Genomic DNA, 18,762 nt, shown 5'->3' on the forward strand with positions numbered 1-18,762 from the left:
CCGGTCGCCACTCGCCCAACTTTCGAGCCTGGTGTCATTCCCGAGCGGCCCATGAGGCAGCGACGGGCGCGGAATTTGGGCGAGCGTCGGTTGCGGCGAACCGGCTGGCGCCGCCAAATGACGTCACCAGCGCCCTCGATGTCACCAACCTCCTTCTCCCCTCGCCACTTGTTGCCATGACGATTAATGGAACGTGTTTCAGACGCCACGTGCCACTAGGGGAGGATTTGGCGCTGTTGGGGCGAATTACGCGGGGCCACGGTGGATGCTACAGAGGCCGCCCCGTGCTTCATCTAAGACCCAAATAATCTTGCCGTGCGGTTAAAGGCAGCGGTGACTCCTACGTAGTTTACGTCGCTCAGTCGGCCTACTACCTTGAAAGGGCTAAAATAGCGACGCAAATTGTATTAAGAACGTCCACGGATGCGCACAGGGCTCCATAGCAAAACGTGGTCGCCTATTTGGAAGGCTACCTCTTCATGGCCTAGGTTGTTGCGGCGGGCGTCGATTGTTTGTTAGGGCAGGATACGTTGTCGTGCAAGCTGTCGGGCTTCTTCGGCGCAGCTGCGTCGGAACTCGTCAGTTTCATGGGGAAGCACCATTGCATCTAACATTGTGGTCAACTTCATGGCGGTGATTCAACCGGAAACAAGTAAAAATGCTTGTTTCTTGCACTGCCGTATTATACGTAAATGTTACAAACGGTAGCATACGCATCCCAGTTCTTGTGGTCACCGCCAACGTACATAGAAATCATATCGGGAATGGTCTTGTTCCGCCGTTCTGCAAGCCCATTCGTGTGGAGATAATATGCAGTTGTCTTACGATGGTCTGTGTAGCATTGTTTCCTTAGCTCTTCGGTAAGTGCAGTGATGAACGCCGGGGCTCTTCAGGATATTTCAGTGGGCAATTGGAAATTTCAGGCAATCAGGCAATTTGAGTAGACGTACCGTTAAGTTAAGCTTTCGTTTCGCTATAACGGGTTAGATAGTCTGTAGCGTCTACAATCAGCCTATTCCCAGCTGATGACGTCGGAAATTGCCCTAGCAAACTCATGTCGACCTGCCCAAATGGCGCATACGGTAGATCTATGGGCTGAAGGAAGCCAGCTCACCTGGAAGGAGGGGTCTTCCGATTCTGACAGTCACGCCACGTTCTTACGTTGTTCTTACCAACGGCCTTACGGACAAGAAGCTGGGTAGCTCCTGCACGGGCAAAACCCCTCTTGTAAAGGAGACCGCTTTGAAGAAAAAATGGCATCAGTGAGCGCATGAAGAGTCTCAGAGAATGCGAGCTGCGACCTTCGAGAAACACAACGAGCGACCGAAGTTCAGGGTACGTCCTCTGTTCTTGGGGGAGGGCCCCTAGAAAAGCCAATGCACCTAGAAAAGCTGTGTCCTCGTCCTGGTCGGCTGTCTGCACAAAAAGAGCATCGGCTGCCAGGCCTCCTGTACTTGACGCCGGTGTCGTCATGCGACGTCCAACAACTAAGGTAACTTTGTGACAATGCCCAGATTCAAATCCGCAGCCCCAAAGGCCTTGGCACGAGCTCGACGACCTATTGGAAATACTGCTAAAGGTCCTGCCGACGTACATGGTTCTGCGGTTTCATGAGGGGCGCAAGAAATCATTTTCCTCAAATTGCGCTTCATCGAACACACATGGCGACTCGTCTGACTCGAACTGCCCCACCCGAGCCCAATCAATGAAACTCCCATTCGCGCGTTCTGCAGCAATATTCAGTGTCCCCAATTATTGCTTTTTTATAGTAACAAACACAATAAAATTTCCAATGTACCCCACTAATGCCGGCGTAGCCGAAAAACTTTCATGTTTGCTTGGGCAATGAAACGTAATGCCTTCGTAGCAAGCCCTCGGTGTATGAGCGCAGCAAAAAGCCCGGTGAGTAATGCGAAGGGTTACAACTTCAATTAGAATGCGACGCACGGCAACCCTCCCCAAAAGGCGCACGTTAATATAATTAAATCAGGGACTACTACAGTCAAACCCAATTATAACAAACCCGGATAGGGCGAATTATGCTATATATCGAACAAAACTAAATAAGTTAAGAAAATGAATGCAAAACATATTGCTTATAACGAAGTTCCCATCGGATATATCGAACTCTGCGCGCCTACAATTGCCACCGAAATGCATGGTCTCGGAGCGACGATTGAGATGCTGATTGGTCATGATTGAGATTTTGAGCCTCGCATGGAGCGACGTGACGCCTGAAAGCTCCCCTAACTGTTTCCGATGTACGGGATTCAGGACGGAGTACATCGAGTCAGCGAGTCCGGACCAAGACGGCACCATTGGCGAAACACGCGAAGCGCTCGCCAACGTTCCAGATGTTGTGCCGAAAAGAGTGTTCTTTGAGGATTCCCTGAGTACGACTTTGCCGTCACTGTGAGCACCTCAGGCACAGACAGCGTCAAAGACATCATGGCAGCTGGTGCTCCTGAAAGCACCGAAGAGACTGACAAGGGACTTCCTCAGTCTCACGGTCTCAGTCTGTCTCAGTCTCAGTCTCAGTCATCTTATGCCAAGGGACATCCTCACTGGCGAAGGCACTTCATCAGCGTTGATTAAAGCACCGACGAGGCTGAGGATGTCCCTTGTGACATATTCAGTCTCCTCGGTGCTTCAATCAACGCTGTTGAAGTGCCTTCGCCAGTCGATGTGCTCTGTGAATATTACTTCGATATTGAAGGACACGGACTTGAATTGGCGCAAACGACTTCTCCACCAAAACAACTGTGAAAACAAATATCACCGTTCTTTTGTGAAATAGACAAAACTCCCCGAGGGTACATGCTTTTTTTTTTGCAAGTTCATTTTTTCGTTCTTGGCCGATGTTTTCTAAACTGATTTCACCATTTTTGGGCCGTAACGTTCACTGCTCTACGACCGAGTTCACAGAACGCGCGCAGACTTACACTAACGCGCTAGCCAGTTCTCGTTGGCGTGCTGTTGCCACAAGCACCGACTGCTTGCGGGCAGTGGGCACAGGCCAGAATAAGCACACCCTTGGGTTGGTGCGAACACGCTTTTTACGATACATGCATGAGTGAGGTAAGCTCTGAATATGCGGGAAAAGCGCATCGCATTTGAGCATTTGCGGTGACGCGGAGGGCGTTCATCCACTGCGTAGGCCTCGGCTAGTGATTTCTACGATGCCAAGCCGTCGTGGGAGGCTTTCTTAGGCATATTACAGCCGACAACATGGCAGAAGCGCGGTACGACGATTACTAAGACTAAGATATCGAGAATGCCCATCCAACGCTGCCGTCGGATGTCAAGCTTGTTGTTTTACAGAACCGAAACCGAAACTTGTTTCAATGCTAACCTTGGACATCGTCCAATCACGGTGGCACCTCCTCCCGGCGTCACAGCCTTTAGTTGGTGCGGCCGCCACAGACCACACATGGTAGTTTTTCTTCTTTCCCACTTTATAAATTAATTACCGACTTATCAATTGGATAAACGATCAAAAGTGTGGTAATTTGATCCAGTGTACGCAGTGCAAGCAAAACCAGGAGCTTGACAAATTCACTTCAGTGTCCCTTTTAGAGGGTTCAGTACTTCGGCGCGAACTCAGATTCGCACTTTTTTGCTTCATAGATGGGATCACGTACAGCCCCCAAAAAGCTTTGTCATGTAGCAGCAATCTGGCAGTGTAAAAACAACCAAGACACCGAAGCACGCTTTATTCTGCCGCACGAAATAAAATATAGCTCCAATGATGGCATGCTTCAGCCGTGCTCGGACACGAACGTCCTCTAATATGACCAAAGCGCAGATCGTAGCCAAGAATATCAGATAATAGTACGGAATGAATACTGGCATGACCAGGCCCAGATGTTGTTTTATTCTTGCCTATTCGCATGCTGTCTTTTTTTCTGGCGAACACGAAGTCGGCGACTTAAAAGAGGGCGAGGAGGGTGCTTTTCGCGGTTTGAATGAAATGCTAGATTCATTTTCTGCGTCCCCCAGATAAGGTTCGTGTGTCTAAAAAGGCGAAAAAATGTATTTCCCTGTTTCCGAAACCTTTGGTATCACTCTACGCCCAAAGGTAAAAACACAGAAATATGACAGCGCGTATACACAATTCACTTTTGTGCCAGCATATACAGCGGCGGTTACATGGCTGCGACAGAAGGGAATTGTAGCGAGCTGCTGCAGCGGCAAGGGAGCGCGTGTGAGCCTACTGGGCTACAGGCATCCCTCAGCATTCGTTGTGAATCCTGCCGAAAACGTGACGTTTACGTGTTAGAAGCTTGGTTCGCTGCGCTTCTGTCGAAGCCCCGTAAACATGTGACTTCTCAAAGAATTCACTCCCACGTATGCGTGTTAATTTCCAGCAACAACAATTGCGAGTGTTGCGTATCAAGAAAATCGCACCAACGACGGGCCTGAAACTGGAAAACTCATCTTTTGCGGGCTAGCAAATTACGCTGTGGGGCGTTGTGCTTGCGATAACTACAGCTTTATCAGTGCTTCTATGCGAAGTAGGGTGCGTAAAGTTGTCACCCGTCCCGTTTTTATATGCAAACATATTTATACTCTGAACAAATTTATTGCTAAATATTTTCCACATTAGAGATAACGTTTCTCGAATAGTTAGACAGCTTCGTTGGAATTTATTATCGCTGTACTGCTTGTAAAAATTGCACACTGCTACATGGGATTTCAATTAACAGTACACAATTATACATTGAATCGACCAGATAGCGTGTCTTCATACAAAATCACCAAACAAAAATAACTATCACTTTCCAGAGCACACTGTTATGCATGCGGTTGGGCCCGATCTAAGCTAGGCACATAGTGGTTCAAGCGGAGGTCCTTGTGGTCATTGCAGCAACGACTTGTGTGTTCTTGTAAAATTGGAAAAGGGTGAACTGAAGGGCTTGTTGGTACATCATATCGTTTGAAAACAGCGCGGAAGACGGGACGGAGCAAGTAATAGACGACACATGCGCTGACACAAGCGCTGACAAGGAGCACCAAGCGCTTGTGTCGTCTATTACTTGCTCCGTCCCGTCTTCCGCGCTGTTTTCAAACGATGTAAAATTGGATTTTGCTAACTGCCCGGTGTTTTTAGCATAATAAGAAAAACGGGAAACGGGGTGTTGCGGATAGGATCCAACTATGGCTCTGCTGAGAACGCTCTTTTATGACCTCTTCTTGCCCTGTTTAACGATGGTGATTTCTCTCTTAGTTCGTTCGTTTTGTTCTTTTCTGCGAAATGTGTTTGGTGTTCCAAAAGATTCTATATATTCTCCTGGTAATCCTACTCAGTGCACGTATATGGCCGCTTTTTTCGTATTATTTGTTTCTAAACAATATAAAAAATAATTTTACCACAAATATAATCAAACGACGAAACCGCATGTAACAAGTGCAATGCGGTGGTAACAGTTAAAGGTTACCATAACGCTAAAGCCATATGCTATCCATTGAGCTAAATGTGACGAACAGCATTAGATTAGGGTTTACTGAGATCATTCCACATTTTGTTAAATTTTTAATAGTACGTCCCCACTTCGTATATTGAGTAGTGTACGTGCGGGTGTATGATTTGTGTGTGTGTGTGTGTGTGTGTGCGGGTGTGTGTATGATCGAGTGTGCGTGCGTGCGTGTGTGTGTGTGCGTGTGAATGTACGTGCGTATGTGCGTACGTACGTATGTGCGCATGTACGTATGTGCGTATGTATGTATGTGTTATTATTATGGATGTGTTTACCGGCGCAAGGGTATCTGCGACCAAGGAGCGCCAGGACTCTGTTAGGTGGTCCTTCTATGTCAGGTTTGTAGTTAAAATGTGTATGAGATGAACATGGGCATGACACTGCCTAAAAAACTACAAATGGGTGTAGAGGGCCCGTAGACTAAAACATAAAAATGCTGATGATAGCGGATGAGAGGAACAATGGTTGATACACGAGGGCGCCTGGAGCCTCAGAGCATGCTGCTCAGCCAGGCTCCCTGTGCACACAAAACAGTCTTCATAAAACTCCCTGAAATAGGAGAGAGTCTGTGGTCTGAAGTCACGCCCTGTATGAAATGAGTTTTAAGAAATGGACATCTGCAAGATAAGTTAAAAGACATTTGTAAGAGAACATTGGTTCGTCTCCTAAGAATAGTGAAGGGTGTAGTGGAATATTGTGTGTGTATAGTTTGGGGAAGTGCCGTTTTCTGGCGTCATTCATAGACATACACTCAGTTAACACGTGGACAACGGAGAGCCGTTCCCCACACTTGTCACAGACTGGTGGGAGTGCGCCATTCAAAAGATATGCGTGTGTGGCGTGTGTGTGGCCTATTCGCAGTCTACAAATGAAAACCTCTGTGAATCTATCTTGTTTCTCGGTGAGATATTTACCTATGTAAGGTTTAACTGTGTGTAACGTGTTGTTGGATTCTTTGTCTCATTTCTGCTGCCACATTTCACGAAGTCTGCGTCGTATAGCTGGTTTCATGTCCGGAACCATAGGTTCATCCACGCAAGTGCGAAGACCAGCTGGCGCAACATACCGGTCGGCGATTTCGTTACCCCGGATGCTGCTGTGCCCCGGCACCCAGCCCACTACTATCCTCATAACTGAAGCATAAGCCAACATTATCTTCCTATAGAGATGGTTCAATACCGGGTTTTTACTTGGTTTGGCCAAATTTAATGCCATCACGACACTGAGAGGATCTGCAAAGATAACAGACTGTTGTATGTTTGTTTCTGTGATGTACTCTACCCGTAATTAGAATTCCGTATGCTTCTGCTGTAAAAATGCTGCAGTTTGCGTTCAGTGTCTTTGTACTAGTGAAGATGGGGCCATGTGGAGCGCATGAGACACCAGAAGCGGACTTCGAAGCATCTGTGTAAAAAGTAGTGTAGGGGTACGTGATTTGCAAGTGTAAAAAAATGCTGTAAAATAAGTTATCTTGGTGCGTTTGTTTTGCTTATTTGTTTAAAGGATACGTCACAAGACACTAGACGCAGGTCCCAAGGAGCAACGTGGTCGGTGGGAGCAGTCTTGTATAAGTCATTAAATGAGACCCTAAGTTCCTGTGCCTGCATTCCCGTTCGAAAGGGGAATGGCATGGTGATAGATGGACGGTTAGAAACGAAATCGCCATCCGACGTGTCCGTGATGATCGAGTTACATGGATGATTAGTCAACGATGCTATATTGAGAGCATACGTTACTGCTGTATACGTCCGCTGGTGCTCTAAGCACCATTGGTAACACTCAACATATAGGCTTTGAATGGGACTTGTCCGAAAGGCACCGGACGCAAGCCGGAGCCCTAGGTTGAGGACTGGATCCAACATTTTTAAGGCTGTTTTAGTGGCGGATACATATAAAACACTGCCATAGTCAAGGCGGGACCTCACGAAGCTGTTGAAGAGACGCAGAAGGCATGTTTTATCTGCTCCATAGGACTGATGGGACAAGATTTTCAGAATGTTCATTGCCCTGATGCATTTATTCTTTAGTTGTTTAATGTGCGGAATAAACGTAAGCTTGTCGTCTAGCACAACACCCAGGAATGTATGTTTCTTTTTTAACGGAATGGCCGAAACATTCAGAATATTATCGGGGTCAGGCCTTATACCACGCTGCCTCGAGAACAAAACACAGGTACTTTTTTCGGGGTTCACCTTAAAGCCATTCTCATCAGCCCACTTGGCAAGCTTGTTCACACCTAGTTGGACCTGCCGCTCACATATGGATATGTAACAGGATTTAAAACTGATATGTATACCTTCCACATACACGGAGTAAAAAATATTTGACGGGAGTGCCTTTCGAAGAGTGTTCATCTTAATGGTAAATAGTGTACAGCTGAGTACGCCGCCCTGTGGAACTCCGTTTTCTTGTGTGTGTATTTCCGAAAGTGCTGCACCAACTCTAACTCGGAAGATACGGTCAGACAGGTAGCTTTCTAGTGTATTCAGCATTTTTCCTGACACACCGTATGACCTCAGGTCGCGCAGGATACCGTAACGCCATGCAGTGTCATACGCTTTTTCGAAATCAAAGAAAATAGACATGCAGTGCTGCCTGTGAATGAATGCATCGTTGACGTACGACTGCAAGGCCACCAACTGGTCAGTCGTGCATCTGCCCCACCGAAATCCTGCCTGGCAGCTATCGAGGATTCCGTGGTATTCTAAGAAGTACACAAGTCGTCTATAAATCATCTTTTCAAGCAGCTCAATTGCTTAGGTAAGGGCAATGGGACGATAACTAGATGGAGAGAAAGGATCCTTGCCTTCCTTCAGAATTGGTACAACTATTGACTCTCTCCACGCCCGTGGAAAGCGTCCAAGAGACCAAATTTTATTAAAGAGGGAAAGAAGAGCGTCAATTGTGTCCGCGTGGAGGTTTCGTATCATTTCATATGAGATTTGGTCTGGGCCAGGTGCTGAATTTTTACGTGCGGCCAGGGCAGCCTAAACCTCCTGGAGCGAGAATAGGGAGTTGTAAGAGCCCTTCGATGGCTTGTTGTCGCGTATGGGTTTGTGCTCAGCGGACTTTTTATAGTGTATAAATGTGCTCGTGTAATGCGACGAACTTGATACGTGTCCAAAGTGTTTTGCAAGCGTGTTTGCCTGGTGCTCAAGCGTGTTGCCTGTGGTGCTGACAATGGGTAAATTGTTTGTCTGGTGTACTTTGAGTTTCCTTATTCGATTCCATACCTTGGCTGTGTCAGTGTAAGAATTAATAGATGATATAAACGACCTCCAACTATTGATTTTGACTTCTTTGCGGATGCGCTTTCCCATGTCTTTGGCGCGTTTAAAAGCTATGAGGTTCTGGACAGTGGGGTATCTACGAAGAACACCCCAGACCTTATTTTGTGTTTGTCGTGCAAGCCTGCATTCCTCATTCCACCAAAGCCTCCGCAGATTAGAACTACCACAAGATGCCTGGGGAATGGCACTTCGGGCAGACTCAAGGATATGACATGTAAAAAAACTACAAGATTAATCGATGCCCAAGTGACTGATGTTTGAGTAAGAAAGTTTTGATTTTTCCTTAAACTTTTCCCAGTCAGCACCGGATTCTCTGAACTTTTTATATGAGATGGAACTGGAGGGGCCTGTTTCTAGACATCTGAGGGTAACTGGGAAGTGGTCACTTCCATAAGGGTTAGTGTCGACCTCCCATTCAACAGCTGGAAAAAGAATGGAAGACCCAATAGCCAAATCGATGTGCGAATATGTGTGGTGTGTTTGACTGTAGTATGTTGTCTGTTTTTTTGTTGAATAGGCAAGCACCGGATGATAAAAGAACCTTTTCCAGCAAGCGGCCCCGGGTATCTGTACGTTCAGACCCCCAGAGTTCACAATGAGCATTAAGATCGCCTACTAACAAAAAAGGTGGTGGAAGCTCGTCTATTAAGGACTCGAAATCTGAACTTGATAGGTGGTAGTAAGGCGGAATGTATAAGCAGCAGACTGTTAATAGCCCATTAAAAATTATTGCCCGGACAGCCCGGACTTTGAGAAGAGTAAGTAACTGATGGAATTGACAGGGGACAGATTTTCCAGAAACAATCGCTACACCACCGGACGAGTGAGTTCAGCTGTCTCTGTCTTTCCTGAATACTGTGTATTGAGTGAGGAAGTTGGTTGGTGTGGGTTTCAGGTGTGTGTCTTGTAGGCACATAATGTTTGGCTGATAATTGTGGAGAATTTCATAGATGTCATCGAGGTTTTTCATTAGGCCCCTACTGTTCCATTGCATTATACTTTGGGCTACCAATAAAGCCTAGGAGGACTACGGTGCTGTGTATGGGGTTTTCTGGGTGATGCTACCTACGTCACTGCGCCTGAATCAGGGCCCGTGGCAAGGGGAGCTTGGGGTTTTTTCCCGCGGCTAAAACTGCCGCGATGCTCTTTTGACGACTGGAATGCAGGCCGAGATGGCGTAATATCCATGTCGTCTTCGGTGTTTTGACGAGTTGACGAGATGGAGGTGTTACGACGCCCACCCCGCAACGTGTTTGATGGAATGGCACGAGATCCCGCCACCATGTTTCGTTATGAAATGTTGGTTATGGCTGCGGAAGAGGGGCCTCCCGCTTCCACATCCATTGCCACTGGTGTTTCGACGGCAGGAGTGTGTGGAGTGGCGACCGAAACGCCAGTTACAACGTTTTTTTTCTTGTGCAACACCCACAGCGGCCGCCGGAGTTGCAACAGTGTTTTGGGCTGCCACAGGCAGCGCTTCGGGGGGCGGAGGCGGGACCAAGTCAGCTTCGCTGACCTGAGTACCCGCGGAAACCAGACGCCGCCCTACCCCACGGCGGGCTGCGTCGGCGTAGCTCCCTGAAGGGAGCAGTGCATGCCGTTTACGCGCTTCTTGGAATGACATATTTTGGGTCACTTTAAGGTTGATGATCTCTTTTTCTTGTTTGAATTTCTGGAAAGAGCGAGAATATGCTGCGTGGGGTCCATCACAGTTAATGCACTTGAATTGTGTTGCTTTGCACTCGTCAGTCAGATGGTCGTGTCCGGCGCAATTAGCACACATTTGTTTCCCTCGGCACCCATTAGTTCCATGCCCATACCGTTGGCACTTAAAACAACCGCGCGGGTTGGTATATACACTCTGGTCTTGCAGTGTATAAAGCCAGCGTTGACAGAATCTGGCAAAGTGCAACGATCAAAGGTTAAAAGGATGTGCTTTGTCCTTATTTCCTTTCTGTCACGTCTCATTGTGATGCGTCGAACAGCGGTTACTACCTGCTCGCGCAAACCATCAAGGAGGTCCGAGTCTGCTTCATTTATCAGTTCTGCTTCGGAAATGACTCCTTGGCAGCTGTTGAGGGTGCGGTGGGAAGTTACAGTGATGTCAAAGTCGGCTAACTTCGTTTGCTTCAGTAGGGTGTTCGATTGGTCCTTGTTGTTCACTTCAATAACAGGTCTCCAGAGGTTAGTTTTTTCGCTTGGTAGTTTTTGCCTACGAGTCTTTCTATAAACTTTGCTACTAAGAACACAGACCTGCTGGTAATGGGCGTTGCCTTATCAGATGCCTGCATTATTAGAAAGCGTGGAAAGTTGTCGGGATTGGTGAAAAGCAGGTTTGAAATAGGCTTGAAAATTGCTTCGGTGCGGGCCCTTTTAGGGGCCCGATCATTTGAAGAGAGGGGTTTTGAGAATACCATGCGTCATAGTATAAAGCAGGGGGCGGGGGTTCTTTCTTCATTGACCTTACCCTGGTAGTCAATGAGGTCCCGGAGCTCCCTGCCTGGTAGACAGACAGGGAGCCCATCGCCGAAGCTTCACCAGGGCTCCGACGGCCACCGTTTGCGGCTTCTACCCTTCACCTTTCAACACCTCGCCACGGTTGGACACATCTTGTGTATGGGAGCTCGGGGTTTGCGGTGTTGCTGCTCACCGTCACCATGAATACTCAAGGAGCCCCGTGCGGGGATGTAGGTATGTGTGTATGTGTGTATGTGCGTGTGTATGTATGTGCGTATGTATGCATGTGTGTATGCGCGTATGCATGTCCGTATGTGGGTATTTACCTATTTGCGTATGTATGTATGTATGTATGTATGTGCGTATGTATGTATGTGCGTATGTATGTATGTATGTATGTATGTATGTATGTATGTATGCATGCATGCATGCATGCATGTTAGTATGTATGCATGCATGCATGTGCGTATGTATGTATGTACGTGCGTATGTATGATCATCCCATCAAGGGCGTGGGCCGTGGGGGTCCAACTGCTCCTATACTTCCCTGTCCGAATAACTTATTTCCGCATAATTTCTTTATTTCATTCGTTTAGAGGGCTATCGGTCTTCTGCAGTTTCTAGTCTCATTTCAGGGTAGCCATTCATTTATAACGGTGGTCAAAACGTGCCCCCCCCTAAATGCCCTACATAACTTCACTTTAAGGGGTACCCCCCCCCCCTATTAACAGTATTCCAAGATGCTCGTTGCCAACAACGTAGCGCATCTTTTATCATTCTTGTTTCGATTGCCACATGGGCTGACCTGAGATTGTTTTGACGTAATAACTCCCTGCGCGATATTCGTTTACGAAGAGGGAAGCCAGCAGTGTAGTATTACAAAGAAAGCATAGGCAATTTTTTAGTAAAAAGTTTGCAAAGCGCACTGAAGCAAAATCACTCCACTTACTCCTCCGTGGTTTCTCTACTAGCTGCTGGATTTATTTCCTCCCGTATTCGCTATCCGAAATATCAAACGCACGCACGCATGCACGCACACGCACGCACGCACACACACACACACACACACACACACACACACACACACACACACACACACACACACACACACACACACACACACACACACACAAACACACACACACACACACACACGCGCACACACACACACTTCTATTTTTCCCTACTTTTGCTAGGTCCGCACGCGTCATCACCTATGCCGCCGTTGATTTGTGCTTAGCTTTATTATGGTCCTCGCATTTTGGTTAAAACCCCTTGAACACTGAAACGTTTCTTGTGCACCCTGCTTGTCGACAATCTCCTAGTTTCTCTTTGAGAAAAGAACTCTCCTCGAATTAATACTGGTCAGCCTAAATTTAACTGGGTACGCAGACAATGACAAGAAACGAAGCACAAGCGCTGACCTGTGCTTCGTTTCATCGTCAGCGCTTGTGCTTCGTTTCTTGTCATTGTCTGCGCACCCAGTTAAATTTAGGCTGACCAGTATTAATTCAAGTATGATCCAACTAGCTCAGATTCTGCCTATTCTAACTCTCCTCAATTAGGAATTGCCCTCCCGCTCATATGTGCAAGTGCTGTTGACTTGTTTTGCTTTTATTTACTTATTGGTATCAGCTTCAGTCACGTCGCAATGACAGCGGAGCACACCTCGTACGACCAGCCCCTTTCTAACTCCCCTCGGACGTTCCCGCAAGCCTCGCTTGAGGTCATACGGCGTCACTACCATTTCTCCCCTATTCCACCAAACCCCCGACCCTCAATGAATCTCGTTCAACCACCCCTCTCGCGCCAGCAGCGGTCACTTTTAAGGAAGTAAATCCCCGTTTCTCTATGTCTAATTTGCTCCTTTCAAACACATTCTATCTGAGACCCTGCTTCCCCCTTCCTTCATTAGACAAGTAATAAATATGTGAAGATAAAGCTTGCAAAAAGGAGCTTTCCCTCAATAAAGAACAAATTTCAAAGATGGCACAAATCACAGGCTCCTGGGGGGAATCGTGGGAAATCGGATTGATTGATTGACTCATTGATTCATTGATTTATTTATTATGGGGTTTAACGCGCGACGGTACTCAGATGATGGGGTGCGCCGTAGTGGAAGGCTCTGGATTAATTTTGATAACCTGGGGATCTTTAACGTGCGTCGAAATCTTGAACACACGGTATTTTTGCTTATCGCCTCCATCAGGAAAGCGGCCGCCGCGGCCGGGAATCGAATCCACGTATTTGTGCTTAGCACCACAAGTGAACTTCGAAACCTTTAATTACTTCTGTAGCGCACACAATCTTGCAGCTATCCCTGTAATCGAAATAACGTTTGAAAGGCGGTGTAAAATTAATCAACGCCGAGGCGCTGACCAGGCTTAGTTTCTCCTCCATACCTAGTGGGTAGGTGGTAAAAACATTTATGTGGACAATGCTGAGGATGGCGATGCCGCTTTCGTTCACGTATGTTGAGAGAACACAACTGGCTAACGAAAAATAAATCGTGATTTCGATGATGCGGCGCTAGATACAAACGCAGGGAAAATTTCTAGCTTAGAGACAACCGACACATTATTCTGGAATACAAGATGGTTTCGAAATCGCAGCGCCACCAACGGTGTTGTGCCTCTGCAGTTAATTGGCCGGTCAAATGTCAACGCAAGTGCATACTCTGCACAGGACGTCGGAGATCTTGTGCAGAAAACGTTTTTTCCTTCTTTGATCATTCTCAACTTTCGTATACAGGGTGTTTCATGGAAGAGTTTAGTAATTTTTAAAAAGTGGCTTTTGGATGTCAAATTGTTTTTCTTGTGCCAAGAAATCAGGGGCCGTGGCGGCCGCTATAAAACGGGTACCAAGTGCTATTGGGGGGATAATTATAACTAGAATTACCTAACTTTTTAAATATACTCTAGTTAGGTGCTTCGTTGTAATGAGGACATTGTAGATGATCATGAGTACATCCGGTGTCGACTATTACATTTCCAAAATGGTAATTGCCTGCATAGCCACAGCGCTCAGAACCTCAGGTCTACAGATACGCGCAACGGTCTCCGGGCGGCAGTTGAGCGCTGCAAAGCCACGCCCACGCGTTCATATAGCTCGGAGATGTACTATCAGCGTCAAATGATACGGGAACACAAAAATATTAACAATAACGTGTAAAATTGAAAAATACTGTTCGTAGAGTTCATATAATGACACGCTATTGGTTTATTTAGAAATCCACTTTTTCCAACTTTGTTTTTGTAACTAAGCCACGTGTTATTTTGGGTTGCATGGATAGAAATCGCGCTATTTGTTCGTTCAGGTTCATATTTTCGTGTTCGCGTGTAATTTGACGCCGATAATACACGACACACGCACGCATCGCTTTATCTTTCGGCCAAAAAAGGGGGAAGCGACGTCGGGTGCATCACCCGCTGTAACCTCCTGGACCACCCAAATGTGACTAGTCATTCCGATTGCCGAGTGCGGCAGCGAGCTGCCGCCGTTTGCGTGCAGCGGCCACGATTCATGCACAAATAACGTAAAAGGAAATATAATTAAGAGAAAGGAATGACTTTGTAATCTAAAGTTGCGCCTATCAAATGCCTTTCGCCTATTCAGGTGCCCCTCGCCTCTGTTCGCGTGGGACATGCACAGCTGCGACTGAGGTTGTGGGAGCAACTTTGCGGCGCTCAGCTGCCGCCCGCAGCCCTTTGCGCGCGTCCGGGGGGCTGATATTCTGAGCGCTGTACAATCGGAACCAATTTCAAGGGTAAATAAAGCAGCAGCGCCGTGTTAGGGGCTTAATTAGGGTGGTATCTTGAAATAGGCAACGAGAGGAAGAAGACACTGCTACCGGAATCTCCAAAGTTCTGGAAACGGCCGCGGTGTAGTTTGGCATGCCGGGTAATCGATGGTACCGTGATCACCTTCAAATTGATCCCTACTCTGCGTCTGCACGCAATTAATAAATATGGAAACTGTATAATCGATACCGGATGGACTCATGATCTTCTACAATTTCCTCATTGCATTCAAACACCTAACTTGAATAAAATCTAGTTAAATATGCCCCTAAATAGTGATCGGAACCCATTTTATAGCACCCGCCACGGCCCCTGATCACTTAGTGCAAGAAAAGCAATTGAATTTCCAAAATCCCATTTTTAAAAATTACTAAGTCTCCCTGAAACACCCTGCATACATACATATTTATTTAAGCTATTTTTTATTTACTACCCTTTCTTATATGTTGTCGCTCTGTGCCTTATATTGCTCATTTACTCAGTGCTTCAACCGAAAAGGCACAGCACTGTTGGTGAGCACTTCAAATAAATGAAATTATAGTGCGTGGTTGGACCCCCCTTGACAGCCGTGAATGTAGCCACCTTCCTCAAAAAACCAAACATACAGAAAACAGAAAAATTCATCTAACGAAGAAGCTTATTCACGTATGTGTGACAATTTATCTATATTTTCGGGCACTTTTTGCGCTGTAAAACAGGAGCTTCAATGTTGTGCAGAAAAAGTGAATACAAAAAAATACTCAATTGCGCCCTATTCGAAATTTACACGTAAGGAAAACTTTGAAAACTTGGTAAAATTACCTTCCAGCAATGCCGTCAGTAATTACCAGAAAATAACGCACAAAACAAGAGTGGAAAGTTTGCCTTATCTATACATCAGTTTAAAAGAAAACAGCGCATCAGTCGGAACACGAGAACTTCACAAACACTTGCGCAAGTGTTTGTATACTTGTCTCTGATGCGCTCTTGCTTTCTTTGGAACCCCGGAAGGACCCATGCAGATGAATGGAATGCCTGCCACGAATGAAAGATTTTCAGTCACTTCCTTGAAACTGCCTTTCAATGTTCCGTCGAGAACGCGAAAGAAAAAAATGGACCTTTTACTGTAACAGACAACACAAACTGGACAGTCTCACGCATTGCCCAAGACTACATGACCCAGCGTTATCAAGTTTAGGTGGCTGCGAAAGGAGCGCACCGCAGCGCGCTGAAGTAGCGGCGAGATAACGCATCCGAGCCTGCTAACGCTGTTACCATATATTTTCTTAGTAACTATGGCTGTGACTACTCGGCGTCTTCCGGACGCGGTGTACCATGCATATGCATGACGTCAACGCGACCTGTACTAGGCTCAGTGCGCTTTAAAAAAATAAAATGTAGGGACTGTAACACGCTGCAGCTACTGAAATCTAAGGTTCGACGAAATCTCGTCTGGTCGGGTAAAGGGTTCATAGTTAAAAACTTGCGGTCACCGACCAAAGGCCTATTAAAAGCGTAAAAAAGAGACGTTTCGGCTTCCGTACAGAAGCCTTGTTCACTGCCGAAACGTCTCTTTTTTACGCTTTTAATAAGCCTTTGGTCGGTGACCGCAAGTTTTTAACTATGGACGCTGCAGCTACACCTAGGATATAAGGCGCGTGATGGTGGTGGGCTCCAGATAAATTGCAACGACCTGGCGGTCATTACCCTTCTGCGAAATCTCGATTGATTGTGGGGGTTTAACGCGCCGACGCAACGCAGGCGATGAGGCGCGCCGTAGTGGAGGCCTCCGGATGAATTTTGACCACCTGGGGATGTTTAACGTGCGCCGAAATCTCGTACACACGGGCGTTTCTGCGAAATCTCAACACGCGAGCGTTGTTGCTTCTCGCCTCCATCTGAAGAGCGGCCACCTCGACCGGCATAGCACCGGCGTCTTCCCTGCGCTTTTGTCGCGGCCACGCTGTAACGGGGATCTGGATATATTCGTTCAGGCCGACTGGATGTGGACGGGTAGTTGTTGCTACGGGAATCATCACGACATCTTGCTTTTCGTCTTTTTTGTATTGCTGAATCTTTGCATCACCGTTGTGTAGTGACTATACGCTAGCGTTGCGGTTCTGTTTTTCTCTTCCCGCAACCCTGAAAATCACGGCGGTCTTGCACTGAGCAAGGGACACGCATTTCCTGCCGCTTCTCTACGCACCTTAGCCACACTGTATTCGCAGCTCCCCGACGGGGGAAGAGCATGCTGCCTACATATGTTACGAAGTATCCCAGATACAGGCAAGGCCCACGATTTCGCTACCAAATTGATCAAGAATTTTGGAGTAACACTGATGTGTTCCGGGCGGGCCACTCTCATTCGTGAGTTATATGGACTTCGTAAAATGATCTCGCAATTCCAAAAGAAAGGAGTCAAGAGTGTGCAGGAAATACAATGCGTTTGTGGGTGCGTCTATGCATGTGCGTGGGTGCGCGCGTCTGTGCGTTCGCGTGCGATCTAGTGTGTGCTTGCGTGTGTGACTGTCTGTGAGCCCCCTACAATGTAGGCGAATTGATTAAATTCAGAAGCCGGCTGCGTGAGAGCGGGACTTGTGATGTATGCCACCGGAATATAGATGCGCCATCGTAGCATTATCAGTTACATTCCCGCCCGGTCTATGAGATGTTTTCAGAATCACATGGGTGTGCTACTAGCTCCAAAAATGGTGCGGCTGCACTGACTCTGTCGGGTAGCAACCCAAATGCGTTTACTGGGGGCGGAGTTATCGAAATGGGCTCAAGAATCTGAATGATTATTGTCAATGAAACTCGCCGTCCAAATTGCGTTTGAAATGCGGAGGATAAGCCACAAAAAACACACCCAAGAGCTTTGCATAAGGTGTACACGCAGAATAAGAAGGAATGTGTGGTCTCTAGAAAAGAAGCAAATACAAGTGCACACATTTTGAAAGCGAAAACATCTCTCTGAACAGGACATGCCTGGCATCCCAAATCCCTCTGGTAAAATACTGCGTAAATTACGCATCCATGTATGGGACCAGAATGAGATTGAAGTGACCGCCAAATCAAACAAGTGAGCGCCATGGAATGGGGGGAGGGGCCGGTTGGTCCGTCGTCTGTAACAAAAATGAGCCCAGCATGCTCCGATGGAATACTAAAAGTGAAAATGAATTAAGTACCCGCTAAATAGCATTTTAACAAATACAAATCACTGAAATCTTTATTTCAACATTAACAGCAGCAGTTCCTGATGTTGTGCGGAGGGGGGGGGGGGGGGGGGGGGAGACGATTATACAGCCATTGATCTGCTTGAGAAGGAAAGGGCCGCATAAACAAGGCAAGTAAGTGCTGCTGTAGCGAACGGACTAGGCATATAAATGAATACGAGTTACAGAAGAGTGGTGGTTTGGGCGAGTTGGTACATAATTATGAGTCGATGAGCAGCACAAGACTAGGGATAAGAACACCGAAGACACACAGTGCGCTGTGTGTCTCCGGTGTTTTTGTCCCTCGTCTTATGCTCCGCTTCAGCCCGTCGATACAAGTTACAATTACATACAAGTTACGCTTTCGTATAAAAATAAATATTATGCGCAGATAGAAGAAAACACATTGGAACATTCTTGACTCATTTGTACACATACTGAACAGTCTTCAAAGATAAATAAAGATGTATGTGTGTGGACTTACACAAATAAAATTAAAAAATAATAATAAGAGAAGGCCAACACCGGTGAACGGTCATGGACGACC

This window comes from Haemaphysalis longicornis, unplaced genomic scaffold (assembly GCF_048455015.1).
Source record: "Haemaphysalis longicornis isolate Haplotype H1 unplaced genomic scaffold, Haemaphysalis longicornis Haplotype H1 scaffold_1, whole genome shotgun sequence".
NCBI lineage: Eukaryota > Metazoa > Arthropoda > Arachnida > Ixodida > Ixodidae > Haemaphysalis > Haemaphysalis longicornis.